Below are 8,485 nucleotides of genomic sequence, written 5' to 3'. Positions count from 1 at the left end.
TGATCGAAGTACCTTAATACTCTTGCCAAGCTGGTTCTGTACTTCATTCTTGAATTCTTTGAACTTTTCAAAGGATTCAGACTTATGTGTCATCAAGTACACATAACCGTATCTACTGAAATCATCAGTAAATGTGATGAAGTACCTATAACCGCCTCTAGCAGCAACATTGAAAGGGCCACATACATCACTATGTATGAGTCCTAACATATCAGTTGCTCTCTCGCTATGCCCACTAAAGGGCGTCTTGGTCATCTTGCCTCGTAGACATGACTCGCATATCTCATATGATTCTAAATCAAATGAGTCCAGCAAACCATCCTTATGGAGCTGGGATAGCGCTTGTCATTTATATGACCTAGGCGACAGTGCGTATGTTTGGTTCAAGTCATTCGACTTGATCCTCTTGGTATTTATGTTATAAACAGGGCTCTCTAGGTCTAGAATGTAGAGTCCGTTTATCGGAGGTGCACTACAATAGAACATATCGTTTAAAAGGCGGAACAACATTTGTTCTTTATTATAAGCAGTATCCTCTCTTGTCCAAACAAGAAACCGATATTATGTTCTTTGTCAAGGCACATAACAACAATCGTCTAACTCTAGTATAAGCCCGAGGGCAGAGATAGAAAATAAGTCCCTACAGCAGCAACAACCCGTGCTCCATTGCCTACTCGTGGTCTATCTCGCCCTTTGTCAATGCTCGCTATTTCTCGGTGCTTGTACTCTAGTACAAATGTGCAATACATCCGATATCTAATACCCACGACGAAGAAATAGAGAGGTTGACTTCTATAACATTTATACCTGAAGTAGAAATCTTATTTCTCTTCTTGTTAAGATCTTCCGTATCCTGTGAAGTTCCTCTTCCAGTGCCCTGCTTGTCCTTGATATAGTTGACAAAGATGTGCAACTATATCGTAAGCCCATTAACTCATGTTGCTACGAGCTCGAGTTCATGGTCGCGAGCGATAGACATGACACATCTAATCGTCATCTTGATGCTATTGTAAGCATCTTTGTCATTCATGGGGCATTGGCGGAGGAGCCTCGGAATGGGCTGCTCCAGAATTACAGTTTACGTTCGGTGAGAACTATTCTCGGGTTCTGTGCCAGTCCCGGAAATTTGCTCCGTTGAGCTTGTCCTTCTTAAGGACAGATCGCAGGGAGAAAATGTTCGTATTCGACGTCATGGCAATTCTACAACAGAAATAAATGCAGAAATAAGTATCATATTCTTTAAAATCATATAATTAGGCCTTTAATTAAATGATGCTCCCACTGAATTCTATAATTCTTGTGGGACAAGATCCACATCATACTAACCCTTGAGTTAGCTTTGGCTAATACGCCCAAGGCTTAGTATGATCGGTAGGTAACGATTACCAATTACATCTCTATGCAACTCTTGTTTATAAAATCAATATCCGCATTTATATTAAAACTCGAGTTAGCTTTGGCTAATACGCCCGAGAGTTAATATAGATGTGATTTTGATCTATCTTTTCCAACCGTTGGAATAATGCCTATAGTTGACTCAATCCAACCGAGTAACTAGGAATTCTCAATCTAATTGAGTTTGTATTCACCCATGCGTTGATAGGCGGGACCAAGATTGTCCCTCCGTACCCTACCAAGATAATATGTATTGCTCTGCTTTGCCAGATTCAACAATACATGTGATCGAGGTAGTGATAGGTATCACGGCACGGTTAGGCATTTTAGAGTTGGTTCGATCTAGATCTAATCTAATCGAGAAAAATGCATCTTGTGCATGACTTAGATCTAATCTAATCGCAAGGGTGCATCATGTGCACGACTTAGATCTAATCTAATCGTTAAGACACTAATTAATTAATTAATTATTAAACATGCATCAAATACATAATAATTAATTAATTAATCTATTTGTGATTTAGTCATGGCCCTACTACGATCTTCTCAAGCCAATGAGAAGATCGATTGGTCAACCTAGGGTCAACAGCTTCTCCAAGCGCCTCCCTTTGACCACCTTGTGTTGCTCGTGCCTGCCTCGGAACTCCGTCTCGTGTGGACCCTCCACCGCTCCAATTTGTACATTACAATTTGAAACTCGAGTCTAAATCTAATTTACAACAAGAATAAAAGATGAGGCACGACGCGCAGGTCGCGAATAATAAAATAAATACAACACGCGAAAACACATCACGGCACGCAGGCCGTATTATGAATTACAACACAACCAATCATATTGGGCTTTGGGCCATGACTATCACAAATTAATATATATAATTCAAAATTATATATTTTCATAATTTTCTATAATTTTAAAATTAATTTTACAATTTTACAAGTAAAATTTCCCGGCGGTCCGCGCGGAACGGATCCCCTTGCGGGGCCCAGGGGCAGCGCCCCTACCCGCGATCTAACCATCGCGAGGGTTCCTTTGCGATCCAACAGCGCCTAAACCCGCTGTCCCAAAACGATTTGGGCCGAGACATTACCGTTTCGGAAAAATCTTCCCGACGGGTTCGTTTTTAGCGATTTCGGGTGCGATCGCGGAGCAAATCCCCTTGCGGGGTTAGGGGCAGCGCCCCTACCCACGATCTAACCATCGTGAGTTGCTCCGTTGCGATCTAAAGGCACCCGAGTCCGCTGTCCCAAAAGATTTTGGGTCGAAACGAAGCCGTTTGGAAAAATTCTTCCCGATAGCCGAAGCCTACAAGTGCCGAGACACTTGTGCTTCGCCTATAAGGAAAAATTACCCATAAAAACATAAAAATTGAATTTTTACAGAAAATCACAGAAGCTTTTTGTTTTCCAAACACCAAAAACTAACTCGTACAAGTCTTTGCACGTGGCTCTGATACCACTGTTGGGTTCTTCGAGCCGCGAAAACCGCTTTTTCGCGTCGCGGAAACCCCGAATGACCCAAAGCCGTAGATCCGTGCAAAGATTCGTATAAAAAATTCGAAAAACTATTTCTTGTACGAGTTCAAAAACTGATCAACTACTTAGATCTATGAGGAAAAAGTGTTTACCCTTGATGCGATGTCCTTCGCGTTCCCGCTCGTCCAAATGATGCCGGATCTCAAGACCGTCAAGCGCCGGTCCTCTAGAAGTATCCACATGGACACACTAGATGGAGATGACCAAAAACCAAGGTGTGCTAGCACCTATGTGGTTCGGCCAAGGGAGGAGAGGGAGAGGGAGAGCTTGAGAGGGAGAAGATGGAAGATGCACACAAGTGAATGAAAAATGAATTTTTTTCACCCAAAAACCAAGTGGCCGGCCACATTTCAAAATTCACAATAATTGCATTAATTGCAATTAATATGAAACCATAAAATCACATTAATTGCATTAATTGCAATTAATATGAAACCATTAAGAGAGTGGCTTTGTTACTTCCATGAGGTGGCACCCATGATGATGTGGAACATCATTATTGGTCCACCTAATGCCAACTCACCAATGAGGTGGCAAAAAGGTCAAGTCAAAATTAACCTTTGGTCTTCCTTCTCAAGTCAAGTCAAACTTGACTCCATCTCTACCATGGTGGATCTAATCCAACCATTTGATTCGAGCCAACTTAATATAATGAATCTAATTCATTAAATTAAATTGATTCAATGAGTCAAAATCTAAATTAGACTCATTTAACACATGAATCAACTTGAGTCGAACTCAAGTTAGCCCAATTAGGATTACTCTTAATCCAATTTGATTCATCAAATGAATCTAATCCTCTTGGTTCATCATATGAACCTAATCTCCACCTAATTGTCCTAAGTGTGTGACCCTATAGGTTCTTGTAACGTTGGCAATGCCCTAAACCCATTTAGGAGCATAAGTAATGAGCGGTATCTAGCAACACATCATTACTACCCAAGTTACAAGAATGTCGAGATCCGACATCACCTTGTGACTACCAATTGTGACTACTCACAAAATTATGACAAGTGACCTTCTATCCTAGACATCTAGATTGATCAATATGAGGCATAGACCGTGTCATCCTCTAATCAATCTAAATCTTGAACTCCAAGTTAGACTCACTCGATCAAATGAGCTCAACATCTAATGTTGACTCATTTGGGCATGGTCATGCACTTAGTGGTCTCACTCTATCAAAAATACCGATGTCGCTCCCGTCATATGGGAGGGATTGATTCCATCTACATCACTCACATCCCTCTACATAATTCATTATATACCCAGTAATCGCCTTTATAGTCCACCCAGTTACGGGTGACGTTTGACGAAACTAAAGTACATAACTCCTTATGTAGGGATCCATGGTGACTTCAGGTCTAAGGACTAATAGTCATACTAATAGCCACATGAGAAAGTATATGACACTCATATAACGATCCATGATACTTTCTCATGGCGGGTCATTCAGTATACATTCTCTAATGCATACCCATGTGTCAGCTTGATATCTCTATATCCATGACTTGTGAGATCAAGTCATCGAGCTGACCAACATGCTAGTCTTATTGTATTAACATTGTCCCTGAATGCTAATACTCGACTAGGAATGATTTAGAGTAGTGTTCCCTATATCATCTCACTATCGATTCAACTAATCGATTGATATAGGTATGAACCTTCTACTCAAGGACGCTATTATACTTAGTCTATTTGGCACTAATATAAATAAGTATAATAACCAAACAAATGCCTTTATTAATATGCAAGAATATGATATACATGAGTCCATACAATCATCAAATGATTGGCTCTAGGGCTCTAACTAACATTTCCGAGTAGCAACCAACACAATAAGACTTGCATGTAGGTTAGCTCGATGACTTGATCTCACAAGTCATGGATATAGAGATATCAAGCTGACACATGGGTATGCATTAGAGAATATATACTGAATGACCCGCTATGAGAAAGTATCATGGATCGTTATATGAGTGTTATATACTTTCTCATGTGGCTATTAGTATGACTATTAGTTCTTTGACTTGAAGTCACCATGGATCCCTCCATAAGGAGTTATGTACTTTGGTTTCGTCAAACGTCACCCGTAACAGGGTGGACTATAAAGGCGATTACTGGGTATGTAACAAATTATGTAGAGGGATGTGAGTGATATAGATGGGATCTATCCTCCCATATGACGGGAGCGACATCAATATTCTTGATAGAGTTAGACCACGAAGTGCATGGCCATGTCCAAATGAATCAACATTAGATGTTGAACTCATTTGAACGAGTGAGTCTACTTGGAGTTCAAGATTTAGATTAATTAGAGGATGACACGGTCTATGCCTCACATTGATCAATCTCGATGTCAAGGATAGAAGGACAATGTCACATATTGTGAGGAGTCACAATTAGTAGTCTCAAGGTGATGTTGGATCTCAACATTCTTGTAACTTGGGTAGCAATGATGTATTGCTAGATGCCGCTCATTGCTTATGTTTCTAAAGGAGTTTAGGAACATTGCCAACATTACAAGAACCTATTGGGTCACACACAAAGAACAAGTGGATGGAGATTAGGTTCATATGATGAACCAAGAGGATTAGATTCATTTGATGAATTAAATTGGATTAAGAGTAATCCAAATTGGGCTAGCTTGAGTTAGACTCAAGTTGATTCATGTGTTCAATGAGTCTAATTTAGATTATGATTCATTGAATCAATTTAATTAAATGAATTAGATTCATTATATTAAATTGGCTTGAATTAAATGGTTGGATTAGATCAACCATGAGAGAGATTAAGTCAAGTTTGACTTGACTTGAGAGGAAGAGGAAGAGTCAAGTTTGACTTGACTTTGCCACATCATAGCATTATGTGGCCAATGATGATGTGCCACATCATCATAGTTAATACATGATTATGCCACCTAATGGAAGTTACACTTCCTTCTTTGTTTTAATGTGGCCGGCCACATTAATGAGAGTAATTACTCTCATTGTGGTCGGCCACTCAAAATGAAGGGAATTGATGTTTTACATTATGATTGTGATTAACTCCTTCTTCTTCCTCCTTGGGTGGTCTCTCTTCTCTCCATGGTGCTGTTGCCGTGAGGTTCCAAGAGTGGAGAGGGTGATTTGAGGACCCAAAAGTAGAAAGGGTAAGTGAAGGTCACATAGAAGAGTGTTCTTGGTTTTTATCCTCTCTTCTTTGATCTCCTTTCTTCTTCCATTCCATCCGAGAGCCCTAGAAAGTGCTAGCACACTTGGGGTCTCTCTTCTCCATCCTTGAGTGCTAGAGAGCACTCCTTGTTCGTGTGGATATCACTAGAGAAGTATCTACCTTGATACTTTGGAGATCCGACACGTACCTTGGACGAGCAGGAATTTTACGAGGGCACGCTACAAGGGTAAAGTTCTCAACACATAAATCTAGGAGTAGATCTAAAGATTTTGAAACTCGTATTTGTATTTCGTTCGGTTTCCCTTGCACGGATCTACGGCTTTGGGTGATTCAGGGTTTCCGCGACGCGAAAAGCGGTTTTCGCGGCCTGAAAAACCCAATAGTGGTATCAGAGCCACGTGCAAGGCGAGTACGAGTTTGTTTTTTGGTTTTATGAAAACTAAAGTTTCTGTAATTTTCTGTAAAATTATGATTTTTGGCTTTTTATGAGTATTTTTCTCGAGTAATCGAAGCACAATTGTTTAGTCGCTTGTAGGCTTCGGCTACCGGAAGATTTTTCCAAAACGGCTTCGTTTCGCCCCAAAATTTTTTGGGACAGCGGGCTTGGGTGCCATTAGATCACTTAGGAGCAACCCGCGATGGTTAGATCGCGGGTAGGGGTACTGCCCCTAACCTCGCAAGGGGATTTGCTCCGCGATTGCACCCGAAATCGCTAAAAACTAACCCGCCGGGAAGATTTTTCCGAAACGGCAATGTCTCGGCCCAAATCATTTTGGGACAGCGGGTTTAGGCACTGTTGGATTGCAAAGGAACCCTCGCGATGGTTAGATCGCGGGTAGGGGTGCTGCCCCTGGCCCCGCAAGTGGCGCCCGAAACCGCTAAACGGGTCCGCCGGGAAATTTTACTCGTAAAAATTGTAAAAATTAATTTTAAATTACATAAAATTAAGAAAATATATAATTTTGAATTATATATTAATTTTGTGATAGTCATGGCCCAAAAACCTAATGTGATTGGATTGTGTTGTAATTCATAATACGGCCTGCGTGTCGTTATGTGTTTGCGAGTGTTGTATTATATTCACTACCTGCGCGTCGTGCCTTCTCTTATATTCTTGTTGTAAATTAGATATAGATTCGAATGTAACTCGAGTTTCAAATTGTAATGTACAAATTGGAGCGGTGGAGGGTCCATACGAGACGGAGTTCCGAGGCGGGCACGAGCAACACAAGGTGGTCAAAGGGAGGAGCTGGGAGAAGCTGTTGACCCTAGGTTGACCAATCGATCTTCTCATTGGCTTGAGAAGATCGTAGTAGGGCCATGACTAAATCACAAATAGATTAATTAATTGCTTGTGTATGTGATGCATATTTAATAAGTAGTTAATTAATTAGTGCCTTACGATTAGATTAGATCTAAGTCGTGCACATGATGCACCCTTGCAATTAGATTAGATCTAAGTCGTGCACAAGATGCATCTTTTTCGATTAGATTAGATCTCAATCGACTCAACTCTAATGCGCCAAAGCAGAGCAATACATATTATCTTGGTAGGGTACGGAGGGACAATCTTGGTCCCGCCTATCAACGCATGGGTGAATACAAACTCAATTAGCTTGAGTATTCCTAGTTACTCGGTTGGATCGAGTCAAATATAGGCATTCTTCCAATAGTTGGAAAGGTAGGACAAAATCACGTTTATATTAACTCTCGGGCGTATTAGCCAAAGCTAACTCGAGTTTTAATATAAATATGGATCTTGATCCTATAAACAAGAGTTGCATAGACATGTAATTGGTAATCGTTACCTACCGATCATACTAAGTCTTGGGCGTTAGCCAAAGCTAACTCAAGGGTTATTATGATGTGGATCTTGTCCCACAAGAATTATAGTATGGGAGCATCATTTAGTTAAAGGCCTAATTAAATGATTTTAAGAATATGATATTTATTTCTGCATTTTTTTTTGTAGATAACCATGACGTCGAACACGAATTCCTTCTCCTGCGGTCCCTGAGAAGGACAAGCTCAACGGAGCGAACTGAGAACTGAGAATAGTTCTTACCGAGAACGTGGCATGCGTTGGAGTAGCCCATTCGAGGCTCCTGCCAATGCCCTGTGACGGAAAGATGCTTACAAGAAGCATCAAGACGACACATTAGATGTGTCCTGTCTAATGCTCGCGACCATGAACTCGAGGAAGCAACATGAGTTGATGGGCGCTTACGATATGGTTGAGCATCTTCGCCAACTATATCAGGGACAAGCGAGGCATGAGAGATTTGAGATCTCTAAGGCACTGTTTCAGTGCAAGATGTCAGACGGGGCTCCCGTAGGTCCTTATGTACTCAAGATGATTGGGTACATAGAGAACCTACCCACT

This window comes from Zingiber officinale, chromosome 1A (assembly GCF_018446385.1).
Source record: "Zingiber officinale cultivar Zhangliang chromosome 1A, Zo_v1.1, whole genome shotgun sequence".
In the NCBI taxonomy this organism is placed as follows: Eukaryota; Viridiplantae; Streptophyta; class Magnoliopsida; order Zingiberales; family Zingiberaceae; genus Zingiber; species Zingiber officinale.
Note: the sequence above shows the minus strand (reverse complement) of the source record.